Genomic DNA, 19,253 nt, shown 5'->3' on the forward strand with positions numbered 1-19,253 from the left:
GTGATAGGAAGCCCGGCTCCAGGAGCAGGTGGCTCCCAGTGAGTCCAGGTTCTGCCCTCCAACTGCACTACGACCTTCGGCATCTCTTGGAGTCATGGGCATTCTGAGCCTCAGGCCCCAGACACATAACAGGATTGAAACAATGCTTCTTCAGTAGGGAACACTTGTAGTTGGAGGAGGTTTCCTGCCCATAGCAATTCAGATAGGATCATGCCATGTCCTGAGACTTAGCCTACCTACATCAGGTTGTGAGCCTTGATTGCACACTGGACATCACCCATGGGAAGTGTCTTCAGTCACCACCACCACCCCCCAAGTGAGGAGAAACTCGACACAGAGTTTAAGTAACTTCTCCTAGTCTTAATTCTAATAGATGTCCGATTTGGTGTTGAAATTCAAGCCATCTGGCTCCAGAATCAACATGCATAACCAGTATACTACTTTGCTTCTCAGAAACTTGGGTTCTCTCCTCTACTGTAGTTAGATCGAGAGCATGTAATTTCAGACTCTCCGTGTGAGGAAGCAGTAGGGGTGGGAGAAACGGACAAAGAAAAGAGCTTCTAGACGATCCATTTTGTGGTTGCCAAGGACTGTTCTCATTCGCAGCACTGATCTTTTGAGTTTTCAGTTAAGGGCAGAACTCAAAATTTTAAAATGTGTTCCATTGAATTTTAGAGGTTCCAAACAAATCAACACAATTTTAAGAACTCATCACAAGCCATGAGTGCAAAGGACAACAGTCCATGATGTCGGTTGAGAGGCATTGACAGCATCCCAGTTACAAGGACAGTGTCTGCCTCCAGACTTGGCACTCAAACGCCAGACCCGATACTTAGGAGGGAGTACTCCATTTCTCTTGCCTCAGTTCCCTTGTCTGTAAAATGGGGCTCTTGACATAAAGGAGGATACAGGCCTCACATTGTGGAAGGATCAAGTCAGTACACGGAAAGCATCTGTTTGAATTGTGCCCAGCTCACAGAAGCATGGGGTTAGCATTGATTATCAACTCTTGTTGTCATCCTGCCCCACGACATGCCATCTGTCATCCCCGTAAGTGAGGAGCTCACACCCCTCTGGGTGGTGAGTGAAGGAGCAGGTCAGCTGGCGTTCCTTGAAGAACAATGTTCTATGCAGCCATCAAATGACTAAGGTTACAAAAATTACTGAGTTTCCTGTTACTGTCTTCTTTCATTCCCACTTTAAGTCCTACCAATCCACCCAGATTCAGTTTTCATCAAAGAGAGCCCAGAGAAAATGATTTCCTCATAAAAGCAAAATAAAAACTGATTTATCACTTCTATTTTTCCTTCTCTTGTTTCTTCCCCCCTCTATCACATTTCCTTGTCCTTTTCTTAGAATAAAATTAGGAGAAGAGGGAGTAACAGAAACCTTTCAAATGTCATTTATCACTTCCTTCAATCCATGGGAAGAAAGGTTTAATTCTAGATGAAGTAGTAAAGGAATTTCGTGACTTTTTCTGGCAATTAAAGATAGAAAAGAAAGAGATTACATTTCAAAATACAACAGCAATTAAACTCCTTTAAGCATCTACCAAGAGCAGGGCTCAGTGTAGGTGATCTGGGGATACGAGCTTGAATCCCAGGAGGCCCCCAAAGATTTCTTCAGCCACTCTCAGTCTTACATGTGCTAAGTGTCACGCGTGAGCCAGTTAGGATGCAAGTTCCTGGACCTCCCACTGGAGAGTCCCCTAGTTTATGTCTGGGAGGGGCCCAGGGGTGCGTATGATAATCGGAGTACTAGATCGACGGTACATCCACAGCCTCCACCTTGAGAAACAACATTTGGGAATAAGAGCTTAGGGAATTACAGAGTGTGGTTACCTACCTACTAACTGCCCCCCTCTACCATCTAAACTACAAGATTCTTCAGTATCAGGGGCCCTTCCTCAGTTCAAGGAGGTGAACACTGATTTGATCAAATCAGTGACTCTTACTCTGTTCACTTGACAGGCACACACATGACAGGTTCATGTGGTCAACAGGATAAAATGGTAACTCTTATGGGAAACTTTTTCACTTTGGGGGTAGGAATGGTCCTTTGCCTCTAGATGAAGATTTTGGGGGCAGGAATACGTCGAGCTGAAGCCGTACTCAGCCTCGGCGGGATGGACACGACACTGAGCACGACAGAGAAGGAAGACGGAAGATATAGGGGTTCTCAGTGTCATTAGTAACAGTTAAACCTTTGAACTATGTCTAATAGAGAGAATAAGCCTCATGTAATTTAAGTTACTTTTAATTAGATGCTGTTACTCAAAGGTTAGAGCTTAGAGGATACGCATTTTTTTCCCAGAATGCTCTAAGGAACAGACCACAAATCATAGAACTCGCTGAATGAAGTGAACAGAATGCAGGGTAGTGACAATGACATCACCATGGTATGGGAAGTTGGAGGCACCAGTTCTCAAGGCCCAAAACGTTTGCATCCCAAGAAACAACTAGGAGTTGCATTAAAGTGCCTTCCCATCTGGCTCTAGTTAGAAATGGAAGGGAGAACCCACCGTATGAGCTTTTGTTGGCTGTTCGTAGACCCCTTCCCAACTCTCTCCCCAGCCAGCTGAAGACGGCATTGACCAACTGAGTTGTCAAGATGGGTGTAGCTGTGAGCCACAGACAGAGTTGGGTCACTGAAACTTTTCTTTCCAGGAATCAGCTGCATTCACGGGCTCAGCAGGCTGAGACCCAAACGGGTGAGCCATGAGCATGGTGGGGGCGGGGGGAGGGGCGGTGTCTTTTGTACAATTTTTGCTCCTTTGTCTCCCATATATGGTAACGGACGGTCTGAATGGACGGTCTATGCTATAGAGTCATGAAGAATGTCGTGCACGCGCACATAGCCAGGTTGCCTTCCCTTGTTTTCATCACGTTCCTTAGGGAGGGGCGCTACCACACTGGGGTACTCAGCAGAGCACGGTATCTCATCGCTGGTCCACGTGCTCATACAGAGGCTATGATGGTATGTGCCCTGTTGCTACGTGAACAGAGGAAAAAGGCATTTGGAGCGAGCTGGCAGAGTAAGGGGGAAGGACAGCCACGCGGCCATCTGCTTATCCACTCAACATTTGTGCGTATCTAAGATGCTTGGGTTTCTTATGGCTCATTTAGACACCATCCGATGGAACTGATGAACGGCCATCTTGCCGCCCAGAAGCATTTGCCTCGGAGCCAAGTGCTCAAGAGGTATCGGGAGAGGGGATTAAGGAGGTTTGGAAGGGTCAGTCTGGAGCCAAATCTACTTTTCTTTATATGACGCACAGGTCAGCTGAAGGACTCTTTCCACACACACCCCTTTCCCAGCCATACCACTTGGATGTCTCCTACCCAGAGGATTACCAATAGTTAGTCCAAGAAGACCAAACAGACCAAGAAGGAACCCTGCACTGATAGGTTTTACAAGGTTCCCGGTGATGCTAAAGTAGCTATAGTGAGACTTTCCAAGATCCTGTAAAAGGGGCTGAAAAACAGTGTTTCATGGGGACACTATTCAGAGAAACATAAAACTATTTCATGTTTGTACACCGCTGAGGACAAACCAGTTACAGATTCCATAATGAAATCCTGATAAACTTTCATAGTCTAACCTGGGGAATTTTCTGTTTCTCTAATCATGTCCCCCCCCCCTTCCCCTGAACCTTCAACTTTGAGCCAATGAATCGTAGAAAAAACCTCAGGGACCACACTGCACTTTGTGTTGGAGATCATCTGTATAATGGGATTTAATAAGATCTGATAACCACAGCTACAGCTCCCAAAAATGGAGTTCATTCAGTGTTGTAAGCCTCCCTTCAGGTCTCCACGCCTCACTGACATTTGCAAAATAATGCACACATCATCTCCCTTCTTTGTTACACTCCCCTCTTCCTTCCCATTTGCCCCTCAGGAGAATCATTTGTAATTCACAGATTTCTTTCACGTGAGAAGAAGAAATCATTAGCCCCCTGAAGACTCTTATCAGGAAACTTGGCCCTAAGGGAGACTCCTCCTCCAGGTGGGAAATACTTGATTATCCCCCCCCCCCTTCTAGGATTACTCCTTAAACCTCGGTGGTCTCAGCATGGCCATTCATATCCACATAGGCCCTTGTAACCTCTTGGGTATTTCCGTTTCCTCTGTTCAACCACAACTTTTGGAAGCAGAGCCTCAGCTTTTACATCATTGTCAGGTCCCATGTAAGGGTAATACTTCATTTTAATAAACTTTAATTGCTACATTAATCCAGTTCATTATCCATGTGGATTGCCATTTACTGCTCTTTTAAAAATCTTTCCATCTGACTGTGTACACAGCCTGTAAACAAAAGCAGCTGCTGAATTTGTTCAGAATGTCACCATTTGGGATGTGCCATCGACCTCCGTTCCCAAATTAATTAGGGCAGCTGAAACTGCTTCCCTCCCAACGGACAGCGCCCGCGTCTGTGCAGGAGGCTTCTTACTGAAGGTTTGTCATTTGCTCCAGAATGGCCCATCCAACTCAACATTATGACTTTACTTTTCAGGTTTAGGAGTCATCCATTATTCCAGAGTCCATTGTTCCTAGGTGATGAGACATCACATCCTGAAGATACTGCTCGCATCATGTATTCTCTTTCTCCTTCATGGAGTAACTTCAGAGACCAGAGATGGGGGATGCCAGGCATTTCTTGCTGTTGTCAAACATCCCCACTGAAAGCAGCAGCATTCACGTCTACTGGAGCCAGGATTGCAAATTTGTCTACAGAAGGTCACTAAGGACAAGCCCTCTCAAAAGGGACTTTCACATACATTTTTGACAGCAGTCCTTATAATATGTTTAATGAAATGTATTAAAAACAACAGCATACAGAAATAAAGTCATCGAGGGGGATAAAAACTCCATGGTAACATTTTCCCTTCAGGCATGTGTAAGTGATAACCTTTCCTCAGAAACCATCAGAATCAGAGTTCAGCGAGTGTGTTTTCCCTTACAGGCCAATCATCACCCTTAACCATCACTGTACCCTATGATCATACAGGGTTTGAATAAGGTATCAGAGGATTCCAACCATTGTTTCTTAACTTTTAAAATGTGCATGAAAACATCCTCTTATTGGATTAGCACTGGGTGTTTTATGGAAACCAATGTGGTAATAATTTTTTTAAAACAAGATAAAAAGCTCTTTTTCCTCCATTTTCCTGGCCTCCCTAGGTCTTTGACAGACTCTGTCGTGAGGCCTAATAGATGCTAACGGGAGGATCCTGAGTATGTGAGAGGCAAAAAAACAAAGAAAGGGTAGTGAAAGGAAACATCAAGTATTTTGCTATTTTTATTGCATTGACTAGGTCATTCCAAAATTGAAATTGTTCTTGATGGAGTAGTATATGGCCATTCTAAAACTTTTTCACCCAACTCTGGAAGAGGCAACCCAATGCTCTCACAAATGGTCAGATAGGAAATTCTTTTTTGTTTTAATATCGTAATTCACTCTCTTCCTCTGTTCCCAGTTCTGGCGGTACTCTATGCTACCGTATCATAACCTAACAGTCAAGGACAGCAAGGAAATTCTAACTGTTATGTGACTGGCTCCCTCCTTAGCATTAACGTGTCAGAGCCCAGTCCACTGATACATATGGTAGAAATTACACCCATTTCACTTGCCAAAAAAAAATGTGAGAGAACAATATTCAGTTGGGAACAAGTGATGGGGACTTTGGCAAAACCATCAGCACTAGAAAACCGGGTACCAGCAAGAAAAGACTTGGGACCAAAAACGCAAAACCCATTAACAATGGCCTTATCCCAGGAGAAAGGACTAACGGCCTGGTACTCATGTTTTGGTTGAAAGACGTCTCCCTCTCTCCTCTTTCTGGACAGTTGTCCATAGCTGCTCGAGTACAGTATTAAGGAGAATGCTTAGGGGAGGTGAGGGTTTCGCAGGAAATAACGTTAGAATTGGTGGGGAAACAGGTTGAAGAATTCGTTTTACTTGCATAAATGGGTTAGAAAAAAAGCTTAGGACAGAAAGCCACCACTAAGGGGTGAAAGTGATTGAGGTTAGCTAGGAAGATATTGTAATGGGATCGCTAGTAACTTGTTATAGCACCTGCAGGAAATTACTTTCCATGGGACACTAATATACTATTGTACTTTGCTCGTCAACTCCACTTGCCCCCCAGACCCATTGCTTCTTACACAAGTTAATGCTTACTGTATGATTGTTTTCTCCACATCGTGTAAGATGTTTTCTTAACGTTCACCACGTGGGTAATATCTTGTGAGCTCAGTAAATATGGAGACGAAACCCCTGTTGGGGGCTCTTGTCTCCTTTCAGACATTAGCCTCTCTTGTATTCATTTCTGCATCCGCTTTCTTGCTGGACGAGAGAGCACTTCAGACTCGGTCTGTGACACAAAAGGCAATCTTATCAATAGAAGCAGAGCACCTTTCTCACTAGACTCTGTCTGCATCAGGGATCATCTAAATCTTGTGGGTTATTTGCTAAGTTATCAAGGGCTTGCCTTTATCATATGGTTCCATCTTTGTGTTAGGAGGTAACAAAATGCTGAACGTCTCTAATCGGAGAAAAAATCCAGTTTCTTCTAAGGTTTTTTTGAACTTACATTCAATCTTAGAATTTATTTTCTTTTGCAAGTATTGGTTTACACCCTTAGTATCCATAGCTATACAGATATGTATATGAAGAGTAAGACCGCTGAAGAAAATACTGTGTTCAATGAGAATCATCATGAAAGGATCGCTCAAGTGATTTTGAATGAAAAACGAGCTCCACTGCCCTAAGTTACCAATTGTGTGCAATAATCTCATCTTGAACAACACTTATTCTGGTTGTCATTGTTACGTAATAAACCACCTGAAAACTTAAGGGCTTAAAACAAGGGCATGTATTTCAGTTACAGATCTGCATTTGGACAGTGCTCAGTGGAAACAGCCTGTCCCTGCTGCACTTAGTCAGCTGGAGTGGCCCGGAGGGTGGATGCCGGAATCATCCGCAGGCCTCATGTGCCTTGGCACTTAGTGTTGGTTGCTGGCTGGGATCAGAACCAACACACCTGCATCAGATCTCTCCAGGAAGGCTTGGCTGCTTCCCCACCCACGGAAGTTGGGTTCCAAGGGCAAGCTTCCGTGAAGACCAGGAAGCAACTTAGAAAAGGTGGAAGAATGTATGACCTAGCCTTGGAAGTCACACAGCCTCACTTCTGCTATAGACACAGACTTACTCAGATTCTAAAGGGGATCTATCAATCCCATCTCTCCATAGAGAAAGGTCAGTGTCACATTGTAAGAAAAAACCTCATGGAAAGGGCTCTACCTTCCATCCTTGGAAAAAATAAATACAATCCGATTTAGTACCACCTCTATGCAGGTGGAGAAAATAAGCATACCCATCAAGTTCTGTTTTTTGTTGCTGAGAAATCTAAAAGAGCAAAGACTAATGCAAATGTCTTGAACACTGGCTGATAGTGGTACCAATGCCGAAACTTGACAGATTCCACCCCCCACCGGGTGACTAGGGCCTGTCATTTCTATGGGGCCATCAACAGCTTTGTTAAACCACAGAACTAAATTCTAGTTCTTTCTAGATTTAGATTTAAAAGTACTTTTTCAAGTGTTAACCGTATTATGTCTGGGGAATTGTATCAATGATAGAATATCAACTATACCCTCTGTTTTAATGGAATAGAAGTAGACTAGAGAGATTTGCTTGTGTTTTCTAATAATTGTAATGCCTGTTAAGATATTAAAGCACAAAACATTCTATTTGATAAAAGGGGGGAGGAGAGCAATAAAAACAAACTTTTTCAAGTTCTGAGTTTATCAGGATGGTATAATTAAATCTACATGGGATTTATAATTAAAATGGCATAGGTTCAAAACCTGACTGGAATTTTGTAGTTATGATATTAAGAGAATAATCAAGATAATGGTAGTAATAATACTTAACACTAACACACTGTTTTTCTAAGCTATTTTGCTAAGAACTTTCCTTTATGATCTTTTTTTCAGCGATCCTAAGGGAGAAACTGTGATTATCCTCTCTCACAGATGGCACACACTAAGTAATGGAACTAACGTGCGAACATATTCAGTTTGGCTGCAACTCTTACTTGCTATACAAGTTCCTCAAATTTCCTGAGTACCCTGATGCATAGAACAGGGGCATCACTCCTACCGGAGGGAATCTAAGTACGATCACATATGCGAAAAATTACAGCACATGGTGCGTACTTAGTAAAGCCTAAACTTTACTTTGTCTTCAGGGATCAAGAACTCAGCTCATATCCAGGGTCACCTATGCACTAATACCATGTAATTGAAGCAATGTCTTTATCTTCTAGATTTCTTGGTGGCCAGGGCTGGGGGGAGCCTTCAGTGTCGACTCCTAGCCCTTCTTTTGAAGCTCAAGAGACCCGAGGTTTCCAAGCTTCAGTGACTTACCCGGAGTGACAGGGCTGGGGGCGAACTCCAAGACTAGTACTCTGCTCGTGTGTCGATGTGTCCCTGATTTCTTTGACGAGCAATTGTCTTTTAAGAAAGAGAAAAAAGCCCCCCGCTAATGACTAGATCCATAGAACTTGTTGATGCCTTATATGGAGAATTTTAAGATTTAGTGTTTTAGTGAACAATTAGTAATACACACTTATCTGTATTTACAAATGCCTAAAACGCCAATTTCATGCCATCCTCAATGACTGTTAAGTTGGCAGTAACTCACCCCACTAGGGTTAATCATTACACCTAATAACACTCATGCTGGCAACTCCTGCTTAGACTAATTACTCTCATAAATCTCTTTAGAGAAGTGTAAAAATCTCATTACTTAAATGATAAAACAACGAATCTTTGCTCCTTGTCCTTCTGAGATAATAAGATTGCCAAGACTGCTACAGTTGAATGAGGTTTTAAGGTAATTAATAATGTTACAAGAAGCAGTGCCCTCAAGAGCTTACAGTGACACCTGGAAACACAAAAGGCATAAATTTTGGAGACAGAAAAAAGTGGGGGGCAAGGGGGATATGGAATGTCCAACTTTAAATTTTTAAAGGGATTATTTTCCACCTTAGTCTGATTTTTAAATTTTCATTTTATAAGGAAAACCTTGGTATTGTTGACTTCGCTGTCAGTAAAATTGCACTAAGTGTCCACATTTTTATTCTTTCATTCATTCCTCCATCCATCCATCTGTCCATCCAATAAACACAAGCCCTGGGGATAGAGCCATGAATGTCAGTCACTCCCGTCCCAGAGCTTGCAATCCAGAGGATGGGGAAGGAAACACAGAATCCAAATAGTGGGACGCGGGATGACCTTGTGGGACGTTTCCCTGTGAGTGTATTTTATCGGGGCGTCTTCAGCCATTGCTGCTGCTGGTGACTCACCACACACCTAGTCAAGGGCTCCATGGACAGCCTCAAGAAACATGTCATTAGCTTTTGGTACATCCTGTGTCTCTGTTCCTTCACCGAAATGACCATATGTAAGTGTATCAGCCAAGAGACAGAAACCACACCTGCTATCTGAATAGAAAGCAAGAGGATTCAGTATGAAAGAATGCCTTATTAAAGTTGTTGACAGCTCACTCAAGGGCCAAGTACAGGACCCAGGTGTCACAGAGATGGCCGGTGTGGGAAGCAGCTACCACTCCCTAGGGCTGAAGGGACTGAGGTCAAAGCATGGAATAACATAAACCTAGAAACCTGGAGGGCCCCCTAGATGTCCAAGGAGGGGCAGAGCTTGGGTGGTGCTCTTTGCTCTGGTTTGTGGCTGGGGGCGGTGGGTTGCGGAGGGAGCATGATGAAGCAGTTCCTCCAAGTGTTAGAAAAACCAAAAAGGGATTCACCTGCTAGTGGGAACTGGAGCCACTCTCTGGGGGCGGGGGCAGGGGGGGTCGGTGCACGGGGAAACCCACAGACAGTGGAAGGTGTCTCTTCGCCCAGAAGGCAGGCTCCCGCCAGCACCCCAATGGCAGATCCTGGCACTGACCACCGGTGGAGCCTCAGGGAGGCTTCTGGAGTCCCAGGTCCCACATCTTAGGCCAGAGCGCTCAGGGCAGAGTCAGAACGAGAGGCACCGATGTAATCCCTAGGACAGGTGAGACACCAACAGTGTCCCTGTATCGCGTGGTCCTCGGAGCCCCTGTTCTAAGGCCTGGCAAGTGCTCCCCGAACATGTGTGTAGTTCTGGGAGGACCAGGTCCCCTCTGGGTGAGAGTCTTTCTGGGCATGTTTATGATGCAGCCGCTGTTCCTCACTCTCCTTACACAGGATACTACAGTTACTCAGTACCCCAGAGATATTTAGGATACTCCCCACTCCCCCATGTGTCTTCCCAGCCCATAGAGCCTCACGGCCAAGTGCTGTGTATTCAGAGATGCTTCCAGACTCACAGGTCATTCTCTTGGGCCAAGACCTCAGTAACAATGGATGGGGAAACAGGGTTCCTTTGTTTCTACAGAGAGACAAAACCTCCAGGATGCGTTTTTGCTCAGGACTGACTGGGAAATTGGTTATGGTTCTAGCTGTTGGTTGCCTTGTTTAGGGGGAGAGAAGAGGGGCACAGTTCTGGGAAAGAAATGGGGATAGTTGAGGATGGCTGTGTGGGTTTTCTTTGAAGCCATGATGAAAAGAATGGTTTGGGCTCAGAATCACACAGAAGGACTTTTGGGGAAGAACACAGACACTGTAGCTTAGTGATCTGCGTGCATTCTTGTATACACATTTTTAAATACTAGAAGTTTGGGAGGTGTGCACAAGAAATCAAAATCTTAAAACACAAGTAGCGTCATTAATCACTTGTCCGCAACGGGATAGTCCTGTCTTAAAAAGCATATATAGTAAATCCACCAGGCCCTCCTGGACCTTGCTTCCCCAGATAAATGTTTGAGTGAAGGCCTTTGTCGCTCTGAGCATATGCACCCTTACGTGGCCTGGTGCCTTCAGCAACGTCCTGTGTTGCCTCTACACGGGGCACACCCCTAATACGCTCTTCACGTCAGGTTCACTTCCCTCTACCCGGTTACACAAGACCCTCAACCCAATGCTCCAACTCATGGGTGTCCCTGTAACAGCCTACTTCCTCAGGCGCAGCAAAAATAAATCTCCTCGATCACTATTTCTGGGTCTTCCTGTGTGTTCTCTTCTACAATATGAAGATGCCCAGGCCAGAGAGACATTTGTCCTAAAGATACACCTGACCTGGTAAGTAGTATGTGCTGGCTTTAAAAAATAAGGCGAGTTCCGGCTCAGGAAAGGACCATGGCAGTTGGAGTGTGCTAGGGCAGGGAGGAAGGATAAAAGAACACACATCTTTCCGATTCAGTCCCTGAGGCCCAGTGATTTAAATATAGGTTACTCCTGTTGTCACGCACCCTCATAGGGAACGGAGTATCATGAGACTTAATTCTACCAAGTCTGGTTTTGAAGCACTGATGGCTAAGCTTCACACCCAGTACAGTCATGTGATCCTGTTTGGGATATTACGGCTTATGAATGTGGCAACCGTCCTGAAGGATCACCACTGTTTGTTGGGAAAACCTTGAGGGCTGGAGAAATGTAACAAAGACAGAAGCAGTAAAACCGATTTCCCTCCAGTCTCAGTAGCCTTTCTTCGCTTCAGGTTTTGCATCAGAGGCAACGTTACTCTACAGCCCAAACCTGGGCTGTCCAGCTGCACGAGGCCAGGATCCACCACTCACCGAGGCTGAACCTGCAGCGAAGAGCATCGGGGCTCATTGCCGAGGGTGTCTATTTCTAGGAGTTTCGTAACAGAGGCATATGAACATTACGCCACAGAAGATAGGAAGGAAAGGTAGTCATTTTCCATCCCTACTGCTCCACTTAGAAGAGAAACCAATTCTGCAATGATGTATTTACTGTCATCACTAATTGTAGCTTGGCTCCATGGGATGGGAAGGTGTTGGTGGAGGTCACGGGGAGAACGTGACCCCTGGTTGAACCATGAAGTGGACCTGCCCAGAGGTTCCTCCCCACCCCCCCCCCACCCCACCCTGTCCTTTGAATGCACTTTCCATCCACTGTTCTCATACAGGAAGCAACGTGTTATTGAGACCATCTGGCCCATATACATGACTGAACCCCATTAAGGCCTCTACACAACCCCTCAAGATTCTGGCTGGTGTGTGTAGACATCTACTCAGCCGGCAGCCATCCAAGAGGAGCTTCGTAGGAAAATGCCCCTGCTTATTAAGCCTGCCATCTGCCAATCTGGAGCCCTGGGCCTCTCTCCTCGGCCTCTCCCTGGGCTTTGAGGATCAGGTCAATTTCAGATTTCACCTGGAGAGCTCTGGGGGCTGTCCATCAACAGAAGTCTCATCCCCAAGTAGCTCTGAGTGACCAGGACCCAGAGAACGATGATCTCAGCAAGTCTGCCCATCATCTTCTTGTCTGAAGATGGTACGACTTCCAGGAAAGGCACCAAAAGCGAGGTGCCAAGATTACCCGGGATTTAGGACATCATTTACATGTAACACCCACTGAGGTCAAACACTGGCTAATTTTGTTGTTATAGACAATAATCACTGCTGTATCTCCAGGCCACTTGGGACACAGTCAACTCATCCTGCTACAGAACCTGTCCCTGCACACACAGCAGACGGGTCTCCAGAGCTGAAGAGTTGGTACCAAGGATGTTTTAAAGTCTTTGATTATGTTGAGAGAGACACAGACCACACAAGTCGGGGGAGGGGAAGAGAGGGAGAGAATCCCAAGCAGGCTCCACACTGTCAGCGCAGAGCCTGACATGGGGCTCAGACCCTGAGATCATAACCTGAGCTGAAACCAAGAGTCGGACGTTCACCCGACGGAGTCACCCAGGCGCCCTGGTATTGATGATGCTTCATCCAAGACCAAGATGGTAATTATTTCTTGATCATCTACCAAATGTCACAACCATCTGGAAAAGCGTGTATATAATCTTACTCCCAATCTTACAGATTAGAAATGGGGCACACACATTTAAACAACATCCGATGTCTTGCAGCTAGGCAATGAATTCACCATTTGTTACAGAAAGTGGAGGGGGCCTCTTGTTTCCATGCCACACAACCTCCCTGGGAGCCAGGCCTCCTTGTTCTGCTGTTACGTTCCTTGGAACCTCTCGCATCAGTCAACTGAGGATCAAGCACCTCGTAAGAGCTAAAGGGATGCCAGACGCCATCCTGTTCGCCACGAACACCCAGCGCAGAGCCCTAGGGAGCGCCACCAGAAGCAGGGATCACTGGTGTTTGGCAAGTTAACAGACCCCTGTGGAACACACGGACTCCAAGAAGTGGGTTTACATCTCCCTCCAACTGCCTGTCCTAATCCACCTGCCTCCTCCAGTTTACAAGGGAGCTGTCCAAGGTCAGTGCTCCAAAACAAGGCCTTCCGCCCATCCCCGGAGGCCACTGGTCACACCGATGGCCAAGTTAGAGCAACTGTGAAGTAGGACCGCACAAAATCAGAGACAGACCAGACAGAGGGCCACATGCTGCCCTCACTGACAATGCCCACACAAACAGAGGTGGCCGCCGCCTCTTTGAGGCCCGTATTTTCCATCCACTGCAGCGAGGACAATTAGGCAGGCTGGCCATCACCATGTCCTCTGCGGGCCACTGCCTGCCTTTGTAGCCTACCTTCTCATTTAAGATACTAAAATCCCAGCATTTGAATCAGAGTAAGACACCAATTTTTTTTTTTTTTGTAGGCATGAGGCTGTCATAAACGTCAAAATGAGTTCAAGATCCCTGGAACATTGTTATTAGCTGATGATTCATTTTTCTTCCTCCTAGATTTTGAGCCCAGAACTCCACATGCTTATTTCATAAAACGTGATTTTCCTTCCTGACTTGCTTCTGAAAGTTTGGCTTTAATGAACTCTGGCACAACCACATCGTCCGCTATTACCCCTGTGGCAGGTGCCTGAGAAATTTCTATGGAGCTGCAACATGACAAGATGTTGTATTATTCAACAGCCACTCGCTATAATTCAGACGGTTTTGAATGTTTAAAAGGAAAAGTAATGAAATGCATAAGTAAAACAATAACTTATAATCTGTGCAGAAGCTAATTTGATATACAGTCAACGTAATAGGTTTTGATCCTATTGAAGCATATTATAAGGTTTTGTGAAACCTTATTTGCACAAGTAATTTAAATTGCCTCAGACAAGAGCTGACTGAAAACATATCTGAGGGCCAAAGTGAAGAGCTGCGTTGGGTCAGCCAGTGAGGCCCAGGGAGGAGGCAGGGTTGAGGAGGGAGGGAGCTTGACTCGTCTGTCACCAAGAAGGTAATGAAGTGCCTTCTCAGCGTTTCATGCTCCCCAACCATGCCCACCACCATGTTGCTTGCTGTTTTGAACAGAGAAAATGGAAGCCTGTTCTTTCTCCCCCTTTCACAGTCCTGCCTGGCTTTCTCCCACCCGCACCTCCTGTCTGGGGGTCTCTGCCCTGCCCGGGGCCAGGATTCGGGACCCATTTCCTCGGTCACCATGGGGCCCTGCCGAAGTGCCCACCCTTGGTGGAGGACCTTTTTCTTAGGTTGATATGAACTGGAGCCCTGATTTTACTCTTTGGCTTGACCAAGGCTTATGGTAACTCCTACATGCTATGTTGTGTGGATAGTATGCTTCTATGTTCTAGGAGCTTCTATGCCCTTTGCACTGTGAACACAGCACTGTCCTCATTTGCAGGCTCACCCCTACCTCCCCCAGTGTAGTGGGCATGCTGGGATTTCTGATACACTCGAAGTTGCCCAAAGACCACCAACCCTCCTTCAGCTGGCTGTCTTATGCATTCGTGCTCTCCAAACCATTTTCTGTGACCATGACTCTGTGCATGAGACCAGTGCACAGAGGGTCAAAGCCACCACCACAGAGGTGAACACAGATTAGAGCACTCCCCTTAGTCAGATTCAGACAAGGGAGACATCTCCAAACACATGAAAATTAAGAAAAATGTTTTGTAGCCCCAAGAGGTCCAGACCCCCATCTGCTCTCCATGTCTTGACCTAGTGGTCATGTATGTGACCCTGCATCACTGCTGGGGGTGAGGACAGCCATGGCCTGTGCTGGCACTCCAGGCACAGGGAAGTGCCAGAAATCCCAGACCTATGAAAAGCAGGTCAATTGAGAACACCTTTGTATTAACCATTATTTCATTTCATCCTAGAACTGTCTGAAGCCCAGTCTACCCCAGTCATCTTGTGGCCAGAGCAGCACCTCATGCTTTGTAAAAACACAGCCCAGAGACCTGTTCCACTCCTGGTGAGTATCTTGATTAAATCACTGGAGACCAAACAGCTCTGATTTACCAGAAACCATATGCTTTCCATGCAGGACATTTATATGCCGAAAATTTACGTCTACTTATGAAGATAGTTTACAGATTTTTCCCCAGTTGACTTATTTCGGCCCTGCTAGGTCATAATCCAGATTTTAAACTTTGGGGATTTACACGCAATCACTACACAACTAAATACACCAAGTTTTCACCAAGTGCTCAAACAATGGCCAGTAGCACTGACAGAGCCTCAGGCATCCATGATTCTGCCTCCATGAATCTAAGAGACAGGACCAGTTTTCATCCTCTGGCCTCTCCCCTGTGTCCCAGAGGCTTCCATGAAGAGCATGTCAGGTGTGTGTTCTCCAGCCTGGCACACAGCACCCCTTAGCAGCCGCTGAACCTCCAGTGCTTACCATCACCATCTCCTGAAAAGACACTTTTGGGGTGGGCACAGCCTGAACCAGAATCGTCACTGATGTCCTTGTCCCTCTGACATCACCTCTCCTATACCCGTTTCCCTGGGAGCATGGCCTAGAGAAACCTCAGTAGCCTGGAAAAGAGGCAGCTGGATAGGTCACGTCAGCGAGCTGGGCTCACAAGCCCCCCGTTACCCCCTCGCCCATTTACCCTAGGGACATTTCTGCCTCCTCTAGCTTTCTCACCTCATTGCTGGTGGCTGGCTGAGGGGTGTGGAGCCACAGACAAGAGAGGCAGGGCCTCACAGAAAGAGTGGGAATTGTTCCAGAAGTCTGCAGATGGCGAAGTGGGGGACACATAGATGGGGGGACAGCTGTCCTCTGGGAGAAGATGAGGAACCCTCATGGAGGCCACAGCCCAGACAGGTAGGCATCCCCACTGCATGGCTGGGACTTACTGAGATTATAGGATACCCGCTCTCCTCTGCAGCCTACCATCACACCACACTGGTTCCAGTGGAAGACGACTGGATTCCAGGTCCAAGAGTGCTCAGACACAGCCTCCCTGAGTAGAGCAGGAAGGGACACCGCAGAGAGGCAGCAAAAACAAGGACCATAGAGCGATTTAAAAATTCTAATACCCATCGACTTCAAACACAGCTTGACACTTTATCAGAGAAACACATTCTCAAACTCCAGGCCAGCTTCCCTCTGTTCTTATTCCAGAAACAGCGTGCCCGGCTTGCAGTAACAAGTGGCAAGTGTTGCCAAAAGGCTAGAAAAACACAGTCTGAAGGGAGAAGGCAAGTACTAGAACGAGGCCCAGGTAGGACCCTAATGATCAGATCTAGCAGATATTAGAGTTATCAGATACGACAGATAAAACAATGGAGATCATGCATTTCAAATAACTGATGGCTATGTCAAAAAAAAGTAGCCTGCAAAAACAGGTGTATGACAATGGCAGAGAAATGGAAACTTGAACAAAGAACCAAAAGGAACCAAGAACACGGCAGTAGAAACACAGAAGGTCTGTGATGGGCTCAGTGGTTGATTCAACGTTGCTGAGGAAAGAATCTGGGAACTTGGAGGTAGGCCAGCACGAGGGCCTCCAACGAAAACCCAAACAGCAGAAATGATGAAAAAGCACAACGACACAGCAGAGGACGGTGGGCTGGTGTCACAGAGGGAGCACACGTGTGATTTCAATCCTCGAAGGAGAACAATGACAGGGAAGGACAGATGCCTGGAATCATCATGGCCAGGAGTTTCCAAAACTCCTACCAGGCAACAGCATATAGGTCCAGGAACCTCTGAAAACACCAACCAGAATAAATACCCAAAACACCCACAAAAGTAACCAACCAGCCAACCAAAACCACACACAAGTGCATCATATCCAAACTGCAGAAAACCAAAGAAAAAAGCCCTAAGTGAATTGGGGGTGGGGTTTTGGGGGGGGGGGAACGTGTAGAAGAATGAAGAATTACAGTAGTCTTTTGGCCTGAAACCATGCAAGAATGGAGTGGAGTGGAGTGGATTTTTTATAGTTGAAAGGAGGCTCAGATTCTCAGGTGTTGTGCTCATCTCCCAAGACCTCCATCTTTATGCACACATACTTAGGCTAATAGTTCTCCTGCTAAAAGGCCAATTCTTGGAAACGTACACCTTACTATTACTCTTAGTTTGGCAACAATCAGGAATCTAATTTCCTTGGCTCTAAAGTGGAAAACAAAAATGTTTGTCAATCACAGAAAGTTGTTACTGTTCAATGAAATAGTAACAGTGATCAGCTCCTGTAACCAGAGCATTCCCATTCAGTTCAATGGAACCTGCCATTTTCTAACGGCTATAATTAGTTGAGCCATTTTTCTCATGACTAAGGTGTTCCTTTGGTTCCAAGTAAAGACAGTCTATTTTGAAGGCTAACCACTTTGTGAAAAGAAGATATATGGGCTCATCAAAGTGAAAAGTCACATTTGGTGTGGCCATCAGGCATGGCTGCTACCAGCTCTGTTTCCCCGTGACGGTTCTCCCAACTCCGCCAGCCTCAGTCTATTGGCTTCATTCTCCCCCTGGCTCTCATGACTGCAGAGTGGTTGCTCAGTTGTAGGATTCACATCAGCATCATCTGGATCAGGAGAGGGTCTCCTCTTCTAGATCTTCTAGAAAAGCAAGGAATTGTCTAAGAAGCCCCAGGGAAACCTCCCTTAAGTTCTACTGGAACAGATTGGGCCATATGCCCACTGGTGAACTAATTCCTCTTTTCAGTGGAATGTTCTGGGATTCTGCTGGCCTCGAGAATTAGGTCACTTTCCCCGGGTCAAAAAATCAAGGCCACTCCCGAAGCTGGACAAGAGGTTAACTGTGTACAAAGCACCTGGTACACGCAGAGGTAACTCAATCAAGATCTGAGTGCGCTTATGGAAGGGGGTGGACAGATGTGGCAGAAAGGCCAACCACAAATGCCCACCACAGACACAAAGCGCACAACTTCGTAATTAAGACATTTGCCCCAGGTGCGCTGGATGTGGGTCGTGATCAAGTTACTTTGCATCAGTCCGACTTCAAAACAAACGGCCCCACCGCACATTTGAGAACCTAAGGCCCCAAGTGCTATGTTCCAGAAAAATAAACGAACACAGCACGGTGAAGAGCATTATGAATTTTGTTATTCACAATGGACAAGGGGTTCAAGATCTGTGCATCACTAGCAGCAGAGTCACCAAGGTCACGTTTACTACGACAGATCCAAGTCCCTCAGGAAAGATATGCTCACGCCGAACAGCACTCAACACATCAAGCATGCGGATGGCGGTCGCAAAACCTGTAGAGGTCTTCAGGATGTTAACGAGCACACAGAAGCTCAGGTTCCTCGTATTCGGGACTTGGTTTTCGTCTGTAGGTCGGTTGAGACACACGTTATACGCACAGTGCAGGAGGACTTGGTTAGGAGAAAGCCGGTTTCTTCCTCCCACGTCAAATGAGAGGAACCCCAAGACAGAGCTCATCCCCTTCTGCAGGGCTTGGTATGGGTGGACATCGGGCAGGGTCAACGTGGGGCCCAGTGGACAGCGACCAGAGCCCTCTGCATCTCAGAGCCTGGAGGACCGCTGCCCGTATCAAGTATCTGAACATTTGCTCAAACCTTTCACTTTCCCTGAAAAAAATCCCTCAACTACTGCCCCTCACTCGTCACTCCTTCTAGCAACACATTCTTCAGGATGTGGCTTAGGAATCACAGCCTTGGGGCAGACTTCCCAGAGGCCCAGGGCACTTCAAAGGCCCCTGCCTTCTTCTTGTCACTCCATCACAGCATGTGCCAGGGTCCTGTGGTCCACGTAGAGACCCCTTCTCCCTCTAGAGGCTGAGCTGTCCTTCCTGCTGAGTTGGCAGCCCGTGGCACCTGTTTGCCTAGTCGGTGCTCGAAAGTGTTTGAAGGGAACCCGTGAAATGTAACAATTTTAGTGACTGATGCTTTAAGGAAGCAGCTCTTCACTCAATTTCCACCCTGTGACCACTAATCCCTTTCTTCACTCCCCTCCCCTCCTCTATTACACAC

The sequence above is a fragment of the Panthera tigris genome, chromosome D1 (assembly GCF_018350195.1).
Source record: "Panthera tigris isolate Pti1 chromosome D1, P.tigris_Pti1_mat1.1, whole genome shotgun sequence".
Classification (NCBI taxonomy): domain Eukaryota; kingdom Metazoa; phylum Chordata; class Mammalia; order Carnivora; family Felidae; genus Panthera; species Panthera tigris.